The 26,431-nt window shown below is 36.4% G+C and overlaps 1 long non-coding RNA gene across 1 annotated transcript in view; it reads right to left on the bottom strand.

The window, feature by feature from the left end:
• The window catches only part of LOC109398604 (uncharacterized), a 41,160-nt gene extending 15,460 nt beyond the window's left edge, over window positions 1-25,700 (bottom strand). Inside the window, exon 1 of the long non-coding RNA XR_003893853.2 lies at window positions 24,822-25,700. This is a non-coding gene — a long non-coding RNA (uncharacterized LOC109398604). The remainder of the gene's footprint in view (window positions 1-24,821) is intronic.
• Between the last annotated feature and the right edge of the window lie 731 nt (window positions 25,701-26,431).

Here is a 26,431-nt window from a genome sequence, read left to right as displayed (position 1 = left end):
AAAAATATAAAAAAATTGATTTTCCACGAAACAAAAATTACAAAAATGCTCAAACTATACCCCGGCTAAAGGCGGGATTGGGTATTACAGGGTTAACTTCTGGAAGTATCCCTTGAGAATCTTCTAGAGAAACTTCTAAATTAATGTCTTAGAAAATATCTGAATAAGCGGAGTAATACCTGAAGAAACTTATGGCGAAGTTCAAGCAATAATTTTTGAAAATATCCAGGAAAAAAAATAAAAAATTCTCAAAAAAAACCCTGTGAAATTTCTGAAAGAATCTTCAAAAATTTGCAAAAAAAAATCTCTAGTAAGGACTGTTCATTTTATAAAGAGGACACCTTATTTGTGTGATATGTTTTTTATTTTTCAATAAAATCATTACCAGTTTTTTGCATAAACTTTCATAGCTATTCTACAGTGTAGGAAAAATATAACATTATACAAATTGACCTTAGTGATGGAACTGGAGCGGTTTTCGTAAAAACCAATTTCTCAAAATTCTACATAACTTTCCACATACATAACTTTTAAATTTTTATGAACTTGTCAATGTGTTGGGATCTAATACTAAAGGGTGATACGGTCAAAATTTGGTCACACAATTTTTTTCATAACTTTAGACTGCGTACACCAAAATAGCTGAATTTTGGACCAGTAATGCTACATTATATGTAGCTTATACCATCAAATTTTCATCAAAATCGATTGAGTATTGGTTGATATATAGACAAAACCATCGACCTACCTTTTTTAAATTTTGTACAAAGGCGCTCCATAGTAAATTTTCGGAAATTTAAGGTCAATAAAGCACAATTTTGATTATAGAACTACCAATACTGCTCCGATTTTTATCAAAATTTTACAGTATAGTACTATTATGAAAATACATTCTTAGTAAAATTTTGAGCCATTTTGTATGAATACTTTCAAAGTTGTAGCAGTTTGAATATGAAAAAAACTGACCGGGTGCCACTTAAGCAAATATAACTTTGTAACGGCTGGATTAAATTGAATGAAATTTTTACACAACATTTTGATATGCATACTACACATACAGAAATTTTTTTATTGAAATCGGTTAAGTATCTCTGGCTCTATAAATAAAACAGTAAAAATGTATGAATCCTCTTTGCACAAAATTTTAAAATTGTGGATCTCAGGGTTCAACAATATCTCCGCAAATACTAGACCGATTTTGATGATAATTTTATGGTACAAGCTACATATAATGTACCATTACTGATCCAAAAATCAGCTGTTTTGGTGTACGCAATCTTAAGTTATGAAACAAATTGTGTGACCAAAATTTGACTTGACTCGACAAAATTTGACAAAATTTGACCACCTAAACAAATATAACTTTGTAACGGTTGATTCACCCGAATCAAATTTTTACATAACATTTTGGTATGTATACTTTACACACAGAAAAATTTTCATTGAAATTGGTTCAGTATTTCTGGCTCTATAAATAAAAGAGTAAAAATGTGTTCTTATTTTTTAATCCACTTTCTATAAAATTTTAAAATTGCAGTTTTTAGAATTCACAATATCTCCGCAAATACTAAACCGATTTTGATGAAAATTTTATGGTATAAGCTACATATAATGTACCAATACTGGTCCAAAAATCAGCTGTTTTGGTGTACGCAGTCTCAAGTTATGAAACAAATTGTGTGACCAAATTTTGACCGTATCACCCTTTATTCTACTAAAGGTAGAACGTAATAGTTGGTCAATAATAATGCACCAAGCATTATACAGCTTGATATAGTAAGTTGCCTTGTTATTAATGAAATTGATAAAACATACTTATTTAAGTCCAGTGATGCAATAACACTACGGATTCAGTTCAAAATTTGTCCAGTATAGAAGAGAATCGCATTCTAAATTATACCGAAGAAAAATATGCTTTAAAGTACATTCTTCATCATAAATTTAATCCTTAATTATGGCCATAGTGAAAAATTTCATATTTTTTTGCCCCATAAATGCAAGTTTTCGATTCTAGAGAAGCTTATTATTACACTAAAACCTCTTTTTATGCATGTTATTTTTATGCACACTTAATTTATGCACCTTTTTTATGCCCTGCATAAAAAGAGGGAAAGCTACTCAGAACCAATATTGTGCATAAGAATATTTAATAATGATAGGAACTATTGCAACGGCGGCCAAGAGGTGTTTACAAAGGAGAGCAAAGGAAGGCTACAGGCTCGTTTTTGGGTGTTTCCGAAGGTCTCTTGTGCGTTACATGGGGCCCGAGTGGGTCTTAAGGGGGTTTCGGAGTCATTTCAGGAAGTCTCAGAGCTTTTAAGGCTGCTTTCAGAGGCATTACGGAGGCGTTTTTAGTCGTTTTGGTTTTGGAGGATTTTTTTGTGGCATTTCAGGATGTTTCAGACCATTTTCAGCGTGATTCAGAGGCGTTACGGAGGAGTTTTCGGTGTGTTCGGAGCTTCTCAGATGCGTTACATGGGGTTCGAGGGGGTTTAAGGGGGATTTTGGAGGCATTTCAAGACGTTTCAGAGCATTTTTGGCGGGATGCAGAGGCGTTACTTAAGCGTTACGAGGAGTTTTCGTGGGGTTCGGAGCCTCTCAGGTGCGTTACATGGGGTCCAAGGGGGTTTAAGGGGGATTTTGAAGGCATTTCAGGACGTTTCAGACCATTTTCAGCGGAATTAAGAGGCGTTACGGAGGAGTTTTCGGGGGGTTCGGAGCCTCTCAGATGCGTTACATGGGGTCCGAGGGGGTTTAAGGGGGATTTTGGAGGCATTTCAAGACGTTTCAGAGCATTTTCGGCGGGATTCAGAGGCGTTACTTAAGCGTTACGAGGCGTTTTCGTGGAGTTCGGAGCTCCTCAGGTGCGTTACATGCGGTCCGATAAGGTTTAAGGGGGATTTTGAAGGCATTTCAGGACGTTTCAGAGCATTTTCTGCGGAATTAAGAGGCGTTATGAAAGCGTTACGGAGGAGTTTTCGGGGGGTTTGGAACCTCGCAGGTGCGTTACATGGGGTCCGAGGGGGTTTAAGGGGGATTTTGGAGACATTTAAGAATGTTTCAGACCATTTTCGGCGTGATTAAGAGGCGTTACGAAAGCGTTACGGAGCTGTTTTATGGGGTTTGGAGCCTCTCAGGTGCCTTACATGGAGTCCGTGGAGGTCTAAGGGGGATTTTGGAGGCATTTCAGGACATTTCAGAGTCTCTTCGGTGGGATACAGAGGCGTTACAGAAGCGTTACGGAGGAGTTCTCAGGATTTTCGAAGCCTCTCAGGTGCGTTACATGGGGTCCCCGAGGGGTTTAAGGGAGATATTTGAGGCATTTCAGGACGTTTCAGAGCAGACTCTGAAAAACCTGAAAACGCCCCTCAAACCTCCTGCAACGCCCTTTAAAGGCTTCTGAGATCCCTTGAATTGCCCCTAAAGCCTCTTAAAGCCTCTTGAAACCTAATACTTTTGAAATACCCTAGAATTCCCCGTAATCCCATGAAAACACCAAAAAATCTTGTCAGAACACCCTAAAAAGGCTCCTCAAATCCCCCGAAACAACCCCTTAAAACGCCCCTGAAGCCCCTTGGAACCCCTTTTTTGGGCTCTCTGGGATCTTTCTGGAAACCCCCTTAGCCCCACCTGAACTGCCCAGGAGCAAGACCTGTTTTCGCGAACTAGATTCTCTAATTGAAGCCCGAACTTAATTTATGCATTAATTTCCCTCTTTTTATGCCTTTTTTAATTTATGCACATTTTTAATTTATGCAGTCCAGCTATGTGCATAAAAAGAGGTTCCAGTGTACAGTGGCGTTTCGGTTTTATCACTAGCCGTTTTAATCACTACTCGCCAGAATTCACGGTTTTCTGTTCGATTATATCACGATTTTCATTTCGTTTTTATCACACTTGTTTTAAAACATTCCGAAATCAATTTAAAACAAATACTGCATTGTCCAGTCCACCGAAACAGTTAAAACATATAAGCTACGACTTCTATATTTTGCAGCTGAACGATTTTGGATAAAAAAATTACATTTATTTCTCGTTTCGCTAAATTCACGGTTTCGTTTATATCACGGTAAAATTTTTGTTGACCGTGATAAAACCGAAAAACCACTGTATTTATTTTCAGCAAGGCTTGATACTATGTGATTATATACCTTATTTGAAAATAACTACATGTAAAGTCTTATTTTCGACATCATTGTTATGTTGTATTTGCAATGGGCTACATCGTTATTTAGAAGAACCTTCAAAGAACGAAGCTGTTTTACCTCCGGTAACTGCCATGAAGCACAGTAACCAAGCCAACAATGCTATCAAGAAGCGGTTTTCTGTATTTGAAATTGCATTATTAGTACTTTCGGCTAGATCCATTGAAAACATTCAAAATTTAATATTCTCATATTTTTTGTTTAACAAATAAATTTTGTTCTGAAAATCGAGACCAACTTGTAGCTTTAATATCTCAACAACTAATATTCCGATTAGTTCTATATTTTGCCAGAATGGCATACACTTTTATGAAATTAAAATACACTTTTACACTGCTGCAGTATGGCATACACTTTTATGAAATTAAAAACGATACACTGATGTTTTACAGTAATTTTGTGTTTATCTTTAGTTTCTGGGGATCGAAAAATTGACCTCTCCTAACACTTTGCCACATTTCTATGATGTCCAACAATTTTAACCCAATTTAATTATAGTTATTATCTGCTAATATAATGTACAGAACAACCAACCAAGGCTGCTCTAATTTGAACTACGCGTTTTCTTTTTATAGCCTTGCAAAGTTGTCTTCTTTATAAAATGAACAGTCCTTAATTGCATGTTTTCAAGAAGAATAAACGTTTAGAAGAATTCCTTAAGAAACCCGTGTAAAAATTCCTAGATTTTTTTGTAAAATTCTAGAAAATTTTTTCGAAGTATTCTTTCAGAATTGTTTTAAGAAATTCAGGAAGTAATGAAAACATGTACTTATGTAGCATTCTTGAAGGGATTTCCTGAAGAATCCTAGATTTTTCTAGGAATTTCAAGAAGAATTCTTGCTAAAATTATAAGGGGCCATTCATAAACCACGTAGACTTTTTGGGGGGGGGGGGGGGGTGGATCTGGCCAAAGTCTACGCTCCATACAAATTTTAAAATTTTTGTATGGACAAAAGTCTACGAGGGGGAGGGGGAAGGGTCTGAGATCACCAAATTTTGGTCTACGTGGTTTATGAACAGCCCCTAAAGGGAATTCCTGCAAGAATGTCATTTCCGCAGTTTCCTTTAGGTTTTTCAAAGATTTTTAGGGATTATCCCAGAAATTTAATTGATTTTTTTTTTCGTTTACTAAAACTAAACGAACTTTCCTTGGATTCCTTCCGGATTTTTCCTTGGATACGTTTACAAAGCTCTTCAGGATTATTTTTTCAGAAAGTCTTCCATGGATTCCTTTTGAAAGTTCTGTTAGAACAACTACCATGAATTACTTCAAAATTTTCTCTAAAATTTTCTATAGAAAACCTTTAGATGACCCATAAATTTCTCCAAGAACCCTTTTCATTGGTTTCCTCAGAAATTCTTCCAATAAATACTCTGAAATTCTACCTGAACCTGAACCTTCGAAATTCTATCTGGTAACCATTCACGAATTTCTTAACAAATGCTCCCAGAATATTCAAAAATCCTTCAAAAACCCAAATTTTTAGAGTTCCCTTAGAATTTTGGCATGGGTTTCTTAATAAACCATCTTCAGAAATTCTATCAAAGTTCATAAAGATTACATCTGATTTTTTATGAGATTCTTCCAGAAATCTTTACAAGAATTCCATTAAAAATCTTCTATTGATTGCTTTCAAAATTGCCCCAAGGATTCAATAGGATTTCTTCATAAATTCCATTAAGAATATCTCAAGAAAGTTATCTATGCATTATTTTATGCTGGTTTCCATGGGTTCCTTCTGAAACTCCGCCAAGGATTACTTCAGTAACTTGTCTAGGGATTCATTAGGAAAATCATTCGGATTGATTGATTTGTCTTTATTATAGAGACTTTCAACCTTTGGCTGGTTCATCTCTTGGAAATCTTTCTTTAATTTCTACATGGGTTATTTAATTGTTTTTTTTTTCAAAGATTGTTTCATAAATTCTTCCACTGAATTCTTTGGAAAATTCTTCAACAATTCGTACAGGTATTTCTTCAGGAAGTCCACCCGATATTTGATCAGGAATTTGTCCACGGATTCTTAAAAAAGTTTATTCAAACATATTTCCTTGGATTTTCTGTGCCTTTTGAAATATCTAAAGAGCTTGGTGTTTTTTTTTTTCGACGATCAGTCACAGAGAATCGTTGATTATTCTAAATCATAGCCGAAAACAAAACAAAATATCAAGTTTTTGTTAATCCAGTCCAGACGGACTTTACGGGGACCTCAAGCGATTTTTCTAGTGGTCAATACAGAAGTTTATCTAGTCGTTTCTCTGAGTATTCTCTCAAGAAATCCTTCAGAAACACGTCCATAGATTGCTCCAGGAAAATTTTCAGAATAATCCGTCTGTAGTTTTTTTTTTAAATATTACAGAAGCAATTTTCCTTAAACTTACTCAATAAACAGGGATTATTTTAAAAATATCTGAGACTTCTTCGGAATTCAAACGATTTCTTCAGGCATTTTAGTGATGGATTTCTTCAAAAGTTCATTCATTAAGTTTTTTTTTGGAATTCGCATTGAAAGACTCCTTCAAAGAATTTTATACGAATTCCTTTAGGAACTCCATGAGGAATTTCTTTTAGAGGTTTCTGCCGAAATTTCGACATGTTTTTTTCTAAAAATTGCTCCTGCGAATTCGTCAGATATATCTCCTGAGCTGCCGTTAAAGATGCCTTTAGGAATTGATTTGATTATTCCCCAGGGGGGGCATCCATAAAGTACGTCACGCTTAGAGGGGGGAGGGGGGTTGAAAAGTGTGACAAGCAATGCATTAAGTATAGGAAAACCCGTACGAAGGGGGAGGGGGGTTGAAAATTCCCATTTTTAGCGTGACGTACTAAGTGGATGCTCCCCAGAAGTTTTTTTTCAAAGTTCTTTCTAAAAAAACTCAGAAAATGATTTTAAGGAATATTAGAAACTCTTAAAGAAACTCTGAAAGTGGTTGAAAGAAAAAATAACATGTTTTAAAAATGTCTGAAGGGATTTCGAGATGAAATCCGTAGAGGAATTTCTAAAGAAATCTCTTAAAAATGTTGAAATCTCGGAGACTCTGCCAGGTCGCTCCTCTTTTCCTTCTCAACTCCCGTCATATTTTTGAAGAGATGAACCAGCCTAGGGCTGAAAATCTCTATAATAAAGTAATAATACATAATAATAATGAAATCTCGGACGGAACGGAGAATTCTTGAATGAATTCCTCAATAAATTTATGAGGAATCCCAGAAGGATTTTCAGAAGGACTCATAGGCAAACATTTGTTTTCCTATTTGTGAAGAAAATTTCATGAAGATGAAATTGACGAAGGAAATCCCTCAGAAAAAAAAATCTGAAAAAAATAACTATAAAGTAATCCCTGAAAGAAGGTTTGAATAAGCCCTAAGCAATCTCTAGAGTAATTCCTATTAAACGTCTGCGAGAATCCCTGAATATATGGAATACTATCGAACAAATTCCAACAATCCTGCTCGAAAGAGTTGCTGAAAAAAATCTGAATTTCTGAAAAGACCTCAAGACGATTTTTTTGAAAGAAACTTAAAAGAATTTCCAAATCTCTGTTCTCGGAATAATTTTTAATTTTTTTTCATATTTAAATTCGTTTTCAGGGGGGTGGATGGTTGGCTTAACAGTATAGAGGGTGCTGTGATTTGGAAGCCTTGAGTAATTAGCTCTAATTTTACCATGGCAGCATTGATTCCAAGTGCACCCGAAAAATTAGCTTAATCAGCTGTAATAGAGACGAACCAGCCAAGGGCTGAAAGTCTCTTTAACAAAGATAAATCAATCAATCAATTAATCAGCTGTAAGGTAGTACGCTCGTATCATAAGAAAAAAGTGGAATTCAACGAATAAGATGCAAACATTTCCTTATGATTCCTTGAAGCAATCTCTGCAGAAGTATCTAGATTAATTCTTCAAAGAATTCCTAGAGGAAAATGTAAAGGAATACAAGGGAAATTTCTGTATGAATTTCCAGGAGGAATTTCTAAAAGAATCTCTTGAGATATCGTTAAAAGAATTCCTGGTGGAATCATGGCGCATTTTCTGAAGTGTTTCCCAGAAAACTCCATAAGTTTCTGAAGTAATGCCAAGAAATATTCATAGAAAATCTCTTAGAAAAAGCTTAAGCAATCACAGAATCACTGCAGAAAATCAAAATAAATATTTCTAGGAAAATACACATAAATACCTGAAGTAATTTCAGATGGAGTCTCTGTATGTAGATTTCACTTGAAATTTTCGGCGATAGTCTCCACAGGCAGGTAGTACCTGTGCACCAGCTAGGAATTTTCAAAATTCAACCGGAACGAATGGCCCAAAAGTGTTCCAGACGGCGTGACCCAACCAGGCAGTTTCAAAATCAAACCAAATTGTTAGACTTGTTGATTTACGTATCGAGCCCTGAAGAGACCCAATAGTCGGACCGAAACGTCGGTGATGATCAGTTACACTAGTTCGCAGTATTCTTGAACTGCTCTGAGTTCGAAAACGTGAAGAAAAAAAAATACAGTAGAGCGAAGATTTTTTGGACTTTCCATGAGTTTTTAATTGATTTTTTCTTACTGGAAAAAAATACAAATCATTATTATTTTTTGGAATCTTTGGTCAAATTTTAGGAGATTTGCCAATATAATCACCAATATCTCGAATACCACTAATTTGATGCAAAAATTATGATATTCTTGTTTATCGACCGTATTCTATTATTAACTTGATGATTTTGTGGCTATATCGGTCTCTTTCTACTCATAGTATAAGGGAGTAGAGATCAAAGTGGATAATGAAATGATAGATATGATAGAATTCGCTAGGTAGCGAACAAGTGTGAAAATTTATAGAAGGTGAAATTAGGCAAGTAGGCCATGTATTGAACGAATACATGAAATTTTTGCCAGTCTTGGTAAGGTGGTATGAACTACCAACCAAGCCGATCTGTTTAAAAGCACAGGTCGCACGGCAGAAGTTTCACGCATTCGATGTATTCGTTCAATACATGGCCTACTTGCCTAATTTCACCTTCTATAAATTTTCACACTTGTTCGCTACCTAGCGAATTCTATCATATCTATCATTTCATTATCCACTTTGATTTCTACTCCCTTATACTATGAGTAGAAAGAGACCGATATAGCCACAAAATCATCAAAGCAAAAATTATGTTCAGATCATCCAAACACAATATATTAAACTTCTATTTATGCTAAAAAAAAATATGAAAATTGGTTGACAGCAACGCAAGATGTTAATATTTTAGAATTTCTGGAGACTCCTATGAAGTTTTTTTTTAAGAAATACCTGGAGAATTTTTCGAGGAAATGTGTAGAAAAAATTTATTGAATTCTCGGTCAAAATTTCCAGGAATTCTTGACGAAATTTCCAACAAAAATCATGGTGGTATTTCTCAAAATATCAATATAAGAATTTCGAAAATGCTTTATCGTAGAATTATTAGTGTAATTTCTGAAGGAGTTTCTATAGAAATTTTTAAATCAATTTCAGAAGGAATTTTTAAATTAATTCCTGAAGAAATATTCCAACAAGTTTCTGAGATTTCTAGAGGAATTACGGGGGAAATTTCCGAAGAAATCCATAGAGGGATTCCTAAAGAAATTTTGGGAAGATTTTCTGATAAACTTCCGGGGGAATTTCTTATAGAATCTCTGAAGAAAATCGCTGGCGAAATATCCGAACAAATATCTAGATAAATTTTCGAAGGAATTCCTGGAGGAATTTGTGCAGAAATATAGCAACGAATTTCTCAGTCGATCCATGCTAGATTTGTTGAAAACATTCTTTGTAAATTCCTAGAAGAATCTGAGGGAAATTCTAAGGCAATCTTTCAATCAAATTTCTGGATGAATCCTTGGAAGATTCTTTGAAAGAAACCGTGAGGGAATTCTTGGAAGAGGTACTTAGAAAATTTCCACAGAAATTTTTGGAAAATTTTCTGAAAAACTTTGGGAAAAATGTCCGAAGGAATCTTTGAAGGATTTTCCTAAAGAATACATGAAGAAATATCTAGAGGGAAGTTGCAGAAATAAAAAAATCATTTTTATGTTGAGGAGACGTTTTCAATACAATAAATATTAGAATACTTACACTAGTTTCCAAAAAATAAAACGAAAGTCATGAACTTCTATCAACGACCAACATTTTTTATGCATAATTATTAGCGTTGGACACAAAAAAACATTTTACTCCTGTATACTTTTTGAGTTCCATTTTGGTCCCATATCAACTGTGCGAAATTTCAGATCGATCTGAGAAACTATATTTTAGCGCCAGCCATTATAAGTTTTCATACGATTTAGTATGGGGAAAATCACTTTTTCAAAGAAAAATCGCCACAGGTTGCCCCTCAACCCCTAAAAATTAATCAATGAATGATTTCTGTTGGAAATTTTACGAGGAACCAACCCTCCGAAGACCGCAAAGCGATCTGAAGCATGTGGAAACAGTTATTGACTAAAAACCGAATGGCATGCAAACGCTGTTTAACATGTAAGGAATAACAATAAATAATAAAATCTCGTGATTTTATCGATCGGGTGAGGCCTAATAACTTTTTCTGTGGAGCGGACCTGGTGTGATGGTTAGAACGCATGACTATCACGCCGAGGACCTGGGATCGAATCCCACTCCCGACAAAACTCACAAAATGTGGGTTCTTCCTTCGGAAGGGAAGTAAAGCGTGGGTCCCGAGATGAACTAGCCTAAGGCTAAAAATCTCGTTAATACAGATAAAAAAAAAAAAAAAAAAAAAAAAAATAATAACTTTTTCTAGGAACGTCGCATCGATTTTATGTCTTCAGAGGTCTGATTCCTAGTGAAGTTTTCTATAGAAATAATTTGTCGACTTATTTTTAGGGATCTAGGGGTGACTCCTAGCGATTTTTCTTTGCAGGAGTAAAATTTCCCCATAGTAAATCGTATGAAAAACTAAGAATGGCGGGCGCTAAAATATAGTTTTTTCCGATCGATCTGAAATTTTGCACAGTTGATATGGGACCAAAGTGGAACTCAAAAAGTATACAGGAACTTGAGTTTTTCCATTTTTTGTATTTTCCCATATAAACCGTGTACCAGGCTAATAATTATATTCTGATATCAAAATCGTGCTTCGAAAATTTTTAAGCTAAACAGCTTTTGAATTTGTCATGCGCCGTTTTCAAAAGTGAGGTGAAGAATATTGCAAAACAAATAAGATTAAAAACATTTTCAGGTAGAAGCTCGATATTAGCGTGTTGCGTTAGAATTTATCATTTGTAATAATACCAATGATCACATGTTTTATTTACTTTTTTATTTTTATGCAATAAATATTAATTGAGGAAAATTGTTTGCTACAATGATGTCATTTGCACCGATCTCCCACAAGCTATTGCGAAGCAGGAGTGGCGCCTCTTACCTGCCCACGCCAATTCCACAAGACGTAGCAGCAAGGAGACCTCTACGCTGCTGTGACTGTTCTAGACGTTGGCTGATTTCAAAGTTGCTCCGGTAGTACAGCACTTTAACTACAGACCATGCGACCGAGTTTGCGTTTGCATCGGTTGATGCAATTTTTCCTGATTGAGGTTCAACGAGCAGGAAGGAAGGAAACTACTGGCACTTTGCATATTGTCGCAGTGTACTGGAAAAGTTTCTGCAAAGGATTGGAGCGAGGCTCGTTGAGCAGAAGAGATTTCTAGATGGGTTGAAACGAAGTAGTGACAAAGATATAAAAATGTCTATAATAATTTTTAAAAGTATTTAATGACTTATCTGAAAAAAATACTAAATTTGATATTTGCAGATCACATCTTCTTCTTCTTAATGGCTCGACGCTCAGCATTGGAATTTGGCCTGCCTCTCTTCAACTTAGTATTCTTAGAGCACTTTCACAGTTATTAATTAAAGGGTTTTCATTGCCTGCCATTATTACATGAATTTGTATATTGTGAGGCAAGCACAATGATACACTATGCCCAAGGAGTCGAGACAATTTTTGCGACCGGAACGGCAATCGAGCCCGCCGTCTCCGGATTGGCGATCCAAAGCGTTAACCACTAGGCTGGCTAGAGACCTAAGATCTCATGTTTTCAGTTAAATCTTATTAGAGCGTCATGTGATATGTTGGTCATATTGTAGGAGTTAAGTTATGATATTGTTTACTTATCAAATTTGAATTCAAATGTCTGCTAAACGAACTATTGATTTCCATAACACAATATGTACTTGTGGAATCCTTTTTTACTCGGGTAACATTGCAATCACGACCGGACATGCCGGCTAAATTGACAAAGCCATCAACTACGAATGAAACAAGGCCCATGTAAACGAGGCAGCAAACGCATTGCTGTTAAGCATTGTCATATGTACTTGGCAAGGCCGGATCTAAGAGGGAGCCAGGGGGCCCAGGGCCCCGGGCCTCAACATGTAAGGGGGACCTACAAAAACCATTTTTGGTTCAAGAACTACTCAAAAAAAATGAAAACCGGTATTGCTCATCACATTTGTACCTCCGAGGGGCCTTCACAACCGCTCGGGCCCTGGGCCCCACAGGCCCACAATCCTTAATCCGGACCAGGTACTTGGCTAACATCTTCAGAGTCTAGTCTGGTGCATAGTGACCAATTGGTAAAAAAAAGGCCCCTAGATAATAACTGTTGAAATGCTTTTGGAACATTAAGTTCAAAAGCATTCTTTGTGCGAGTTGGAAAGAAACAGTTTAAAATTAAAAATAGATAATACCTACGTATTTCAAAGTTGACCTGATTGCAAAAGCCAAACAACGGATTTGTCATCCTGCAGTTCAAAATTGCTATTTTCCCAGACAGTACACTTCAAAATCCCAAACAAATTTCCCCCACACAGTTTTACACTGACGCCGGATTTTTTCCGCTACGACTTTCGCGCTAAAACAACAATATTTCATATGCCTTTTTGCAGTCACCGCCACGCCATACAGCACCCGCCTGGCCTCCACGGGAAAAACGATACCGAAACGGAATGGACCATCCAAACAAGTCGACCAGCCAGTTAAGGTTGAGTGATGCACAAGTGCGGAAAGTAAAAGACAACACAAAATGAATGATAAATAGAAATAAATTTAAGCTAATTATAAAACCCAACCCCAGCACACCGCACCGCCGCCACTCGCTACTGCTGAATGGGAAGGGCAGCACCTAGCGCTAGCAGAAACCACTGACGCGACACCGTCGTACCGGTGATTGGGTTTTCATTAGGGGTGAGGATGCAGGGGAGTGGAGGTGGAGGTTGCGTTTTCCTCTTTCGTTACTCCAGTTAGCGGCTGGTGCTAATGGAGACCGGGGTTTTTCTGTGTGTTAGCGATCCTTCGTATTTACTTATTAAAGACAGTATGTATTGAAGGTAAGGGACCTTTTTGGTGAAGAGTTAATATTACCTTAATCAGTGGCGAATAATTGCTTAATTAAACACTACAGATTTAAGGAAATAAGAGCCCATACACAGGAAAAAATATGAACTTTCAATAACATGTAAGTCGAATTCTAATGTAACATGTAATGTAACACTATTTCAATTGAACATTACGATGACACATTCTACAGTGTTATAGTGAAAAATCTGACAGAAAATGCGTCAAATCGTTGCAACTTCACGCTACTTCCCGAGCAGAAGAAAATAACAAATGAATAACATTTCAAGGTATTTATCTTAAATACTACCATACCTTCATATGCCCTCTATTAAGTGGACATAAGAGGCAAAATAACAAAAATGAATACCAAAGTTTTGTATAAATAACACCTAGAAAATAACAAGTCTTGTTATTTCAATAATGAATGCATACCTAAAATTTCAAGAGCTGTATTTGTTATTCCAAAGTTATTGAATAACAAACTGATAACATTTCTTGTTATTAAATGTTTCATTCCCAAGTAATAATCAGCATGCCTTGAAGGTTTATTCATGTTTTATCCTGATTTTATACGAGCATGTCAAAAAGCTAGTTGTTCTAAATTAGTTTTATGTGGTAGTTTTTTAGTTTGAACCTATGGCGTTCCATAAAACTATCATATAACTTCTGCTATAATCATCTTCAGTTAAAGACTTGCAAGTAGACATGAATTGGTTTTATCACTTATTATATACCATTTCAATAAAACTTACATTTGCGGTTGTTGTCGGAGAGATTTTTTTTGTAAACAAATACACAAAACTGTGAGGCAATGCATAAAACCAACAAAAGATTTCGTGGCCGTAACATAAACCAAAAACATGATGTGATAAAACCGCTAGTTCTATCATGAGCTCAGTTATGACTACCTTAGGAGGGTTAGCCCTATTGGAGGAATCATCAGGAACACAGAGTTTTATCAGAAAAATATGTCGCCTAGCCGGGATAATTCATGTGAATACAGAAAAATTATTACTCAATTTTATGATTTCACGTACAGCTTAAGATCCAATTTAACCATACAACACGTTTTCGTCATTTTATTCTGTCAGAAAAATTACATAATGTCTTTTCAACTCCGCTGTGTTGAAAAAACCTTTTTTGCACCCAATTCCGCCGAGTAAATTAAATGCATTTAACTTCCAAATTATGCATAGTTTGTGTGGCGCACTTTGTTTTTGTCAATATCACAGTCACATTCACCACAAATTTTCAGTGGCATGTCTCCTGACACGTATTAAATAGGAAAACAAATCTGAATTCCATATCTGCATCTTTCCAATTGATGGCTGGATAAAGAACCAAGCATAATTAATTCTGACGATCGAACATTGAGAGTGAAAAATAATCAAAACAATTATTTGACAAGTCAGAAGATGGTTTTATTTAGAAGATTGATAAAACTACGATACAACCCGAAATCCTAAGCCGGCTTGCATACGAAGTCCTGTAGACCCTAATAAGACTGGGCCAACTAGCCAGAACGTGGGCTTATTGAGGCATACAAGAACTCGAGAGCATTTTCAAGTCGGCATCAATGGTTTTATGTTTAGGGTTTTTGAATCGCTTAAAAACTTTGATAAAATTAAAATTGTTACTTGGAATTTGTTTGATGATTTCATAATTTAATAGCAAATCTTGTTCTTCGGTTATTTTCACTGCTAAACCAACAAATACTACATCAATACCAAACTCTGCTCAAATACCTCCTACTGTTATTTTGATGTTCTCATAACATTTCGTAGAATAACGCAGCAATATCAATTTAAGGTATTAAACCACATGTTGCTCTTTGCATGGTATTTGTAAGGTATGCCCTTCTGCTCGGGTTATTTCCATTTTTATCATACTTTCCCAATCAAAACTAACTGTTCAACAGATCATACTTATTGGATATTTTACAAGGAATCCGAATATGTAAACATATGTGAGGGTTTACGGTCGAATTTACGAGTTATAGTGTCTGATATATGTCATGTAATTGAGCAAAGCTTGGGCTCATACTCAATATTCAATCCAGTTTGCAAAAATACAAAGTTTCCATCGTAAAGAAGCGCTCCACAAAACATGAACTTTTTTCAGGAGCGGCTTTAAACGTGATTTTATCGACATTGAGTATTCGGAGCAACATTTATAAAAATAGGGGGCGTCTGATGGCGTTTGACTTTAGTTCACAACTTTTCCACAGGCGGCGCTGCAGAATCCACCTTTTTCATTTAACGTTTTTTCAACATAGTGTCATTGGCAAAGTAGAAGATATGCTCAATACAAATATATTTGCCGAAGACACTCTATCTATCCTTAGTTTAAAGATACAAACGTATTCTATGAATGGGCCCTCGTTTTATCCATATATTTTATTTCGAAAACGAGCAGTTTTATAAAGTTGTAATGTTCTACAAAGTTATGTAAAATGTCAAAACATACAACTATGTAGAAATTAGTAGGGTTCAAAAATGTAAATAGAGTTAGTTATGGCTATTTTTAAGCCTAATTAATATCTTGGATGCAAATGGGTGCAAATTAACCCTCCAATACCTAAATTTTTAATTTTGATCTAAAAATCATTTTTCGTTGACGACGTTGATGACGTCATCTAAAATCGATTGAAACATGTTTTGGAAGATGATTCTTTTTAATTTCCGATTTTGTGAATTTTGGTTTTTGATTTTTCTTATTTTTATTTTTGAACATCCCTACACTTTGATATTTACCTGGAAGCCTATTTGGCATACCGATTTTTTAAAACGAAAGCATGTTGATATTTTATAATTATTGTTAAATTTGTGTTTTTTAAATTTTGTTCATGAAAATTTTTATTTTTCGTGTCACTTTTTGAAAATTTTTCCAGCGATTCCTTCAGAGCCATGTTATTTTCAAGGAATCCCGCCAGCGATTGCTTTAGATGTATCTAAGAGCTTCTTCAGGCATTCTTCGAAGGACTCGTTTCCCTTAGAGATTTTTCCGAAATAGCCTAGAGATATTTGAGATTATTGTGAAAAACGTACTGTTTGAATGCTGCAAGAACTACATATCCACGGCTCAACATGGATTTTTCCCTAAGCGATCAGTGTCTACCAATCTCGTCGAGTTTACGTCACTATGCATTCGGTCGTTGGATGCTGGAAAGCAAGTGGACGTGATAAACACGGATTTCAAATCAGCGTTCGATCGTGTGAATCATAGGATTCTCCTCAATAAGCTTGCTAAATTGGGAGTATCCGCAGGCTTCGTTAGATGGTTCGACTCGTATTTATCTGGTCGATCTATGAAAGTGCGCATTGGTTCGACCCAATCGGATTCAATTCCTATTCCCTCTGGAGTGCCACAGGGAAGCAATCTTGGACCACTTTTATTTTCGTTGTTTATCAACGACGTAGCGTTTGTACTACCCCGCGGTGAAAGAGTGTTCTATGCCGATGACGTGAAGTTTTTCATCGTGGTCACCAGTATTGAAGATTGCTTGGCACTTCAGGCAACGTTAAACTCTTTTGAATGCTGGAGCAGGCGAAATGGATTGGAACTCTGCGTGGGAAAATGCAATGCAATTTCTTTTTGCCGAAAACGGAATCCTATCCTCTTTGAATACTCTTTGCAAGGTGAAAAGTTGGAGCGGAAGAGCGAGATTAAGAATCTTGGAGTGATACTGGATACAGAGATGACGTTCAGGCCGCACTATGATGATGTACTTACTAGAGCAAACAAACAGCTGGGCTTCATTTTTAAAATTGCTGATGGATTTCGAGATCCTTTGTGTCTAAAGTCTCTGTACAGCGCTTTAGTTCGCTCTTGGAAACGGCAGCAGTTGTTTGGTGCCCGTATAACCGGAATTGGATAGATCGTTTTGAAGCTGTACAACGGAAATTCGTGAGATTAGCTCTTCGAGGCCTACCCTGGCGGGACGCTGTGCATCTTCCTCCGTATGAGCATCGGTGCATGCTATTGGGGTTGGATACTTTGGAGAAAAGGAGATCGTCTATGCAATCCAGCTTTATTGGGAAGCTATTGAATGGCGAGATTGATGCTCCAGCTTTACTCTCTGAAATTCGTATTTACGTTCCTGAACGGCCACTACGACGACGCAACTTTCTCCATTTGGATTCTCGCAATAGCCGATATGGACAACATGATCCTCTTAGGTATATGGTAGTGAATTTTAATAATGTTTTTGATGATTTTGATTTCCGTTAACGTATTTTGTAAAACTTAGATTTGTTATTTTTAAAATGTGAGTATTAGTTCTTAGTTTTTATTTTGTATTATTAATGTGTAATATGTTAAGATGTGGGTTTTTATGCCTAAAAAGGCTTTTCCCAACCACACTTCATTAAGACTCCAGAGGTCAGATGAAGAAATACAATACAATTATTACTCCAGAAATTTATCAACCTACAGGGGATAGACAAAATGATCGGGACAGGCAAAATTTTCACTTTTCAAAAAATGTTCAACTAACTGTAACTTTTTCAAAAGTGCATCAAATATTCTCAAATTTTCACTGAAGGTTGATCAACTAGTAATGTAACAGTGAACAAAATTTGGAAAAGATCGGGCTCTTCTACACGAAGTTAAAAAGATTCTAGAAAAAGGTATAATTATCCGATAGCCAACTTTGAGCTGTTATATCTCCAGATTCCATGAACCGAATGCACTGAAATTTTGACTATTTATGACTTATATAATGAGCTCTGAAAAACGTTTGACACAGCTTTAAATTATTAACAAGAGAAAAAATTATAGCGATTTTATTTATTTTATGTTTTTTTTTTAGTAAATTGGTCTATTTTTAATATGCATCCCAATACTTTTTCTATTAATTGAAGGATATGTTGTCACTTTTCTTCAAAACATATTTATATTCATGACAATTAGAGGGAAATTAAATGAACTATAATTTACATCTTGAATTTTGAAAAGATGTTGAAGTTTTAGAAAATTTGGTGTTTTATTAGAAAAATAAACTAATCGTGATAATTTTCTTCCGTATTAAGAATTTTAAGTTATGCCAAAAGTTTTTTAAAGTTCATTATATAAGTCATAAATAGTCAAAATTTCATTGCATTTGGTTCATTGAATCCGGAGATATAACAGCTCAAAATGGCTATCTAATAATTTTATGTTTTTCTAGAAACTTTCTTTCTTCGTGCAATATAATCCGACCTTTTCCAAATTTTGTCCACTGATACACAACTACCCTTCTAACAAAAGTAGCTGCTTAACAGCTTATGGAGCAAACGCTCTTGGAAGAAAGCTCGCATAAGCTCTTATACAGCAAAAATGTTAGTTGGGTAGTTGATCAACTTACAGTAAAAATTTGAGAATATGTGATGCACTTTTCGAAAAGTTATAGCTAGTTGAAATTTTTTAAGGGAAAATTTTGCCTGTCCCGATCATTTTGTCTATCCCCTGTATGTTAGATTCCTTCCAAAATCGCTCAATGGATTCCTTTTAAAAATCTTTCAGGAATTCCTTTTGGAAAATGTTCAAAAGCTTCTCTTCGAAAGCTATCCATTATCCAGTGATTGTTTATAGCTTCTTTCATGGATTGCTTCCGAATTTCCTCTAGAGTTTCGTTCAGAACTTCATTTCCCAGAATATTTTCCAAGAATTCCTCTAGAAACCCTTCCGTGACTTTCCTCAACAATTCCTTCGAAGATTTTTTTAAAATACATCTGAAGACTCCTTCAGAAAATCCTTCAGGTGCGGGTTTCTACAAAAATTCTTCCAGCAAACCCTTCGAAAAGTCAATATTTATATATATACTTCTAGAAACTTGTTCAGAATTTTTTCAGAAAGAATTTTCTTCGAAAATCTTCTCCAGTCTCCTTCAGATGCTCTTCCATGGACTCCTTTTAAAGTACTGCATGGAATCCTTCAGAAATTACTCAAGCAATTAAGTCTTGCAATCAATGTTTCTTTCAGACATTCCTTCAACGTTTTCTGGAAAAAATCTTCCGGGAATTCTTCAAAAAAATTTAACAGTGCTTTCTTAAATATTTTCACAACAGTTGTTTTCTCCAGAGTTCTCAATCGCAATAACCCTAAGAGTTTCTGCACAGATTCTTTAAGAAATTTATTTAGAAATATTTGCTTGGAATTTCTACGGGAAATTTGGCAATTTCTCAAGAGTTTTTTCGAAACTTTACGGAAGCTTATTTGAGTATAATATAGGTATTCCTTATAAAAAACGTCCACAGATCGCTCTTTTAAGTGTAGAATAAGCATAAGTTAAAATACACAGAAATAAAAACTAAAAACAAAAAAAAACAGGGATTGCTCTTTTATTTCTGATAATATTTATTGTCGCGCTTATCTTGGATTCTCAACCAGCTGCGTTTGAAACGCGTAGCATCAGATCGCGCCAGACTCTTGATAAAAATTCTAAAAGGATTTTTTTTTGCTAGAAAGCGCTTCTGCGGTTCCGTTAGAGATTCCTCCAGCAAAGTTCTTTGAATTACACAAAACAATCCGGAAAGAATTTTTGAAAGTTTATACGAAAGAATTTCCAGAAATCCCAGAAGGATTTTCTGGAGGAATCCCATGAAGAACTTCTGGCAATACCTCGGGGGATTTATAGGAGAAATTCTTCAGTTTTTTCTGGAGGGATATTTGGATAAAAATGAATCAATTTCTGAAGTAACCTAATTCTTGGAGGTATGTTTGGAAGAATTACCTGAACGAGCTTTTTTCAAGATACGTCTGGAGGAATTCCTATGAAAATTTCTTAAGAAACTCTGAAGAATTTCTAAGATATGGATATCTGGAGGAATTTCTACTGGAAATGATTTTTTTTTAATAAACTTAACCCTCTTAGGATGTTAGATTTTTCGCATCGCGATGGCGTAGTGCACGTTCAGCGTGCCCCTCTGGGCCATTATAGACCCTAACATCGTTCTAGGGTTAAAGGAACAGGAGAACCTTCTGAAGGTATTCCAAGAATTTATTGAAACATTCTTCACAAAATGTCAAGAGATAGATTATTGTGAGTAATTTGTACTGGAATGCTGGAAAAAAATCTGAAAGCATCCCTGAAGAAAGGTGTGAATAAAACTTTAACGCTTCCCGAAGAAATTATTTGAAAGAAAAAAACATGTGGGAATTTCGTAAAGAGAATGTCTGAGAAAATCTTTAAACATATGGAGGTAATACCTTTACTTCATATTTCTAAATTTCTGTAGGTATATAAAGGAAAGTTTAATCCTGAAAGAATCCCTGGAGCAACTTCTGGAGGTGGTTGTGGAACAATTCTTGGTGAAATATTTGGAGGAATTCTTGCTGAAGTGATGATTGCAAGGATTGCAAGGATGTCGGAGTGTTGTTGGGGATAATTTATTTTTGTCACAGGGGTTCACGCATTGGGTCATGAATGCCAAATGTGAAGTGACGGATTGCGTGAAGATTACTAGGAAACGGCACAGTTCGCTTGGTTGCGGAACTTGTAGCCGTTATTAGATTTACACGGTGCTGGAAAGTTGGAAGGAAGTGAAATGGTTTTTCCGTCCCTGGTTCTAGTGATGTTTTGAACATATGTACAGCTGTGTTCATAAAAATAGCAGTGAAAGCCGTTTTCCATACAAAATGGCCAACTTTGATATACTGTAACTTTGTTCTGTTTTGAGCGATTGAGCTAAAAATTTGACAGCGAACTACAAATATGGTGAATATTGTTTTAGCAAAATGTGACATTTTTTGAAGCACGTGGAAAAAAGTTAAGAACAGACTTGTTAGAATCCCAAAATGGCCGCCACAATGGCCGACTTTGGCACCTACTCACGATTTCGAACGCACAAATCTCTTCGTAAACAAAACCAGCGCACTTTATCTTCTTATTTTAAGCTTATTACAAGTGAGCAAGAACAGATTAATAAAATTCACTGTTGTTTGAAGCTTGCTTCTTGAAATTTGTGCATCTGAAGTTCTGATGCACTGTTCAAGCGGGATCTCAAGACGTTTGTCCTTGAACACTATGTAAAATTGATCAAAATAATAGCAGTGTTTGTTATGATTATTCTTATTCAGCCAACATTTTCATATTTTTTAACCTTATGCATTAACTTGTAATCAAGGAGGAAACTGTTCAAATAGCATGCGAAAATATCTCTAGCTTCTTCAAGATAAAGCCACATTTCAATTTATTTACATTGCTATTATTTTGAACAATTTCACATAGTGCTTAACTTTTTTTCACGTGCTTCGAAAATTCTTAAATTTTGTAAGAACAAAATTGATCATATTTATAGTTCGCTGTCAAATTTTCAGCTCAATAGCTCATAGGAGAACAAAGTTACAGTATGTCAAAGTTGGCCATTTTGTATGGGAAACGGCTTTCACTGCTATTTTTATGAACACAACTGTATATGTATATTTAGAGCAGAGAGTATAGAGAAACGTGATAGAAATATATGGGTAAAGTAGGAGGAGAGGGACGATTATGCATATGAATCAGAAGCGGTAGCCACCAGACTACCAAGCTTGTCAAGCGAACACACAAGTTTCTATTGAGAAAAAAAAAAAGTAAAAACAAACATTAAAAACTAGCAAAAAATGAAAAATATCACTGGGCGATTATTTGTTCCTTTACAAAAGAATTTTCGACAAAATTAGGAAAAAAAATGCATACTATGTACTTTTGGCGCAATATTCAATTCATTTCCATGGGAGCTAGCCGGTATGTTTGTGCTTTAGAATTGTTCATTGTTGGTATTTCATATTGTTTCAATTCGATTTATGGGAATCTTCTAGGAATTTTCTTTTCTGTGGCATTATTTTTTTTCCAAATAAATATTTTGGATTTTTGTGTAGCATTGTAATTAATTTATCCCTTCCCTAAATAGCAGAAAGCATGTAACAACTGAATAGAATATCAAGGTATTGATCCCCACACCTAGATGCTATTTATTAGATGGTAACAATGGATGGAGGCAATCTTATATTAATAACTTTTAACAAAACTTTATTGCACTGTGCTGTAATTAGTTATGAGAATCTAATGACAAATGTATAAAAATTCTAACGATTAAGCACATTTAATCCTAGTAGGATGTTGGGATCAAAACTTGGGTTAATATGACCTAGGCAGGTACGTTGAACGTGCACCACGCTATCGTAATACGCAAAACTCAACATCCTAGGAGGGTTAAATGATAACTCAATTAAAAGCATTCTATAATATGAATTAGGGTAAACAGGTATAATATGCCCCCCTTAAACAGAAATGGCAATATATCTAAAATTGGCGCCTTCCCAAGCAACACACATGTTATATAAGAGTTACGACAGCGCAAGTTTTGGTTATATAGAAGTTAATTTTACGTAATTCTAACATTGTGTTGAAATAATGTCAAATAAACTTGTATACAACCAAAACTCGCGCTGTCGTAACTTTTATATAACATGTGTTTTGCTTGGGTTATTCCATCTATTGTCTACTGCAAATCGTTGTTTCTAAAGTCAGTGAAGTGTTGCATGGGAACTTTGCCTTTGGAGGGACGGCTATGGAAGCTTTGAAACTTTTTTCGAAAACATTCCAAAATTTACCTTATCAAAACAATCGGGGTAATACGCCCCATCAAAAGAAAAACGTCCAGCCCCGTGATAAAACTGTACCAAGGATTAATTCCACCACATGCTCTCTAAAATAAAAACTCTCATTTTTGAGTTACACCCATGCCGCACAGAGACTGTGTTGGAAACACACATTTTTTTAAAATTGCTCGTACGCTCACATTTTTGCAAAATATCAATATTTTTCGGTATTTGAAGGTGGTTTATAAACCCAGTGAGGTTTCAATGTCGAAATTATTGCAAAATACATGCTCATGTGAACGTACGAGCTATTAAAAAAAATGTGTGTTTCAAATACAGTCATGTGCGGCATGGATGTTTACTAAAAATGTGCAGGCCGAACACATTTTTGAGCGTAGCCGTTTTTGCGTGTGCTTTTCCTAGGAGGGTCTTTTAACAAGTGTTCAACTGCATTAAAGTTGCAAAATAACACAAGCGAACAGAACTAGCTTCATTTACAATGAAGTCAGTTTACAAGAGGTAAAATATTACGCCAAAAGCCTCGATTTCAGACCTTTTGATATTTTTATTGCTTTTCTGTACCAATCAACTAACGGACCAGCTTGATGGCAATTATTCTTCAATATTTAAGATCTCTAATCGATCACGCATGCGAAAAGCGCTTGAATCGCTAGAAAATGGAGGGGGCGTTTTGCCCCAGTGGGGCGTATTATACCCTTTTACCCTATCAGGTCATTGACCTTTCAGGACGAGCGCCCCTTTGACCCTAAAACTGCACCACGCTCGAGCTGTATAAGGTACACCAGGGCAAGTTGAAACGGGTGGGGTAATATGAAACTGCGGGTTAACATGATGATTTTTAATGATTAAACAATTTGATTGCCATAACACAAAGTTGTTGATTCAAACAATCTTTTAACGAAGGATAAATTTCCAAATTTTATTGAAATCAATTTCAAAATTTCGCGTTTCAACATGCCCCGGTGTACCTTACGACGAGCGAGGTTTTTTGGTGGTGTTGTACTTTTTACAACAGCGCGAGTCCTGAAGGGTAAAGGCTCAATTGAGAATATCAAACGTTCCAGAACTAAAAAAGCACTTTTCCCCGAAACGATCCACAAATCGAAGAAAATAAGAATGTCCGAAAATTTATTTAGTCAATTATGACAATCGGAAGTGAAAATGAAAAATATGACAATCGGAAAGTTGGTTTTGTTCGATATTTCGTCATTCTGGAGAAAAGTGCTTTTTCAGATTTGGATTATATGCGATTCTTATTTGAGCCTTAACCTTCCAGGACGCGCGCCATCAAGCAACCGAAACTGCACCGTATACTGTATATGAAACGCAAGTTTTTTTTGGCAGTGTTGTACTTTTTACAACAGCGCGCGCGCTGAAGGGTTAAGTAAGATAATTTTCTTTCCATTTTTATGCAAATCATCAAGGATTACTTCCAATGACCCCATTCTCCACTAGTCAGTGAATAATTACTCGGTCCAGCTACCTCTGCCTACGGGCAATTGAGGAGGCGACTGTTTTCATTTTGATTTGTCGCTGTCTCCAGTTGTGTGCCTTTTCCTTGGTATATTTTATTCGTAGACGGAAGGAAATGAAACCCAAATGAAAAACAACGACCCGGTGAAAACAGGAAGGAAAATTCCAACTTTCGAGAATATATTTCACCTTTGGCTTGCGGCGGCGTCGATTTTATCCTCACAAAAACACAATACCGTTGCACTGCACGATGGATTCTTCGCTTTTCCTTTATGGTTTCTGTATCTAGGTTTCTTTCACCAAAATGAGTTTTCCTCTCTCCACACACTGCTTCTTTTCAGACAACAAAAACACACATCGACTCGGAGTTACTTCCCGGAATCCAGCGACAACAATTCCTGCTGAGCTAAACAAACACTTTCGCCATCATTATTATTATCATCATCGCCATCATTAACATCCGGTGATCCCGCGTTGCCATAGAAAAAGCATCAATATACCCCACACAAATACGCACACATACACTCTCCACACTCCTAAGCTGATGGAGCTGTTTGGGGGCTGCTGCAGCAGCGCACGTGGAACAACACTCGGAAAATTCACCCCGCTGCTGCTGCTTGAGCTGGCTGAACGAAATTCGAAGAGCGCGAACAAACGATCCAGTCTGGATGCCGGCTTAGTCGAAACTGAGCGGACTCGTCGCGGCGTCGGATTTTCCACGCTGGATGGCTGGCTACGGCGGCTGATGTGTGTTTTGACTTCGGATTGGCTTGGGATGATTTTCCGAGACCCCAACCGACCGACCGACCGACAACAATAGGCAAGCAGAACAGAACGAACAGACAAGCTTTCACAACAAACCGTGGCTTTCACCGAGAGGCGTGCAGTGGACTGACGGATGGACTGATGGCGGCTGGCTGTTTGAGTCAGTCGGCAGCTTGGAAGTTCTGTCGGGTTGGGAAGATTGTTTGGAACGTTGGCAGCGTGGTCCGGAAGTGTGGAAAAGGAGCTTATAAAAACAGAATAAAATAAATCGCTTCAACATTAAGACTGAGAAAGCCGTTTCCACGTAACAAACGCAACTGTTTGTACTCTTTTGAGTTTACAAATGAAAAGGCAATAATAAGACTCGAATCGTTTAAGGTTTATTAATCGATAACTTTTTCACTGGAAAATTTACATTGCTAAACTTTAATTTCGAAGATGTATACATACATACATGTATTTGCTCAACATTCCCCCACTGTTGACTCAACAGTGTTGAGGAAATTAAGCTACTGCGTCCAATAAGCTGAGCTTTTGTGCTCAACATTACATTCCAGATAAGACATAATCAACAAAAGTACGCCACAATACTCGGTAGTACGCACATCGTGCTCTCTATACCCCACGTCTTCTTGTGCCAAACGGATCTGTAGCGAATACCAATATTGAAAGGTTGTAGTCCGGCATCCTTGCAACATGACCTGCTCAGCGTATCCTTCCGGCTTTGGCCACCTTCTGAATACTGTGCTCGCCGTAGAATGCAACGAGCCCGTGGTTCAACCTTCTCCGTCACACACCATTCTCCTGCACAACGCCGAAGATCGTCCTTAGCACACGTCGGTCGAAAACTCCGAGTGCTTGCAAGTCCTCCTCGGACATGGTCCATGTCTCGTGTCCAAACGAATACAATCATCACTTCCTTTGCCTTCCTCACATTGACCTGCAACCTGACATAACAGGTGCCATTGTCGCCTAAACATAGAAGATCGGCAATACTCACGCACTTAAAAAGCCTACTAGTCCCCGGCATCAAT

This window comes from Aedes albopictus, chromosome 2 (genome assembly GCF_035046485.1).
Source record: "Aedes albopictus strain Foshan chromosome 2, AalbF5, whole genome shotgun sequence".
Lineage (NCBI taxonomy): Eukaryota > Metazoa > Arthropoda > Insecta > Diptera > Culicidae > Aedes > Aedes albopictus.
The sequence above is the reverse complement of the archived record's forward strand: the minus strand, read 5'-3'. Positions and strand labels throughout refer to the sequence as shown.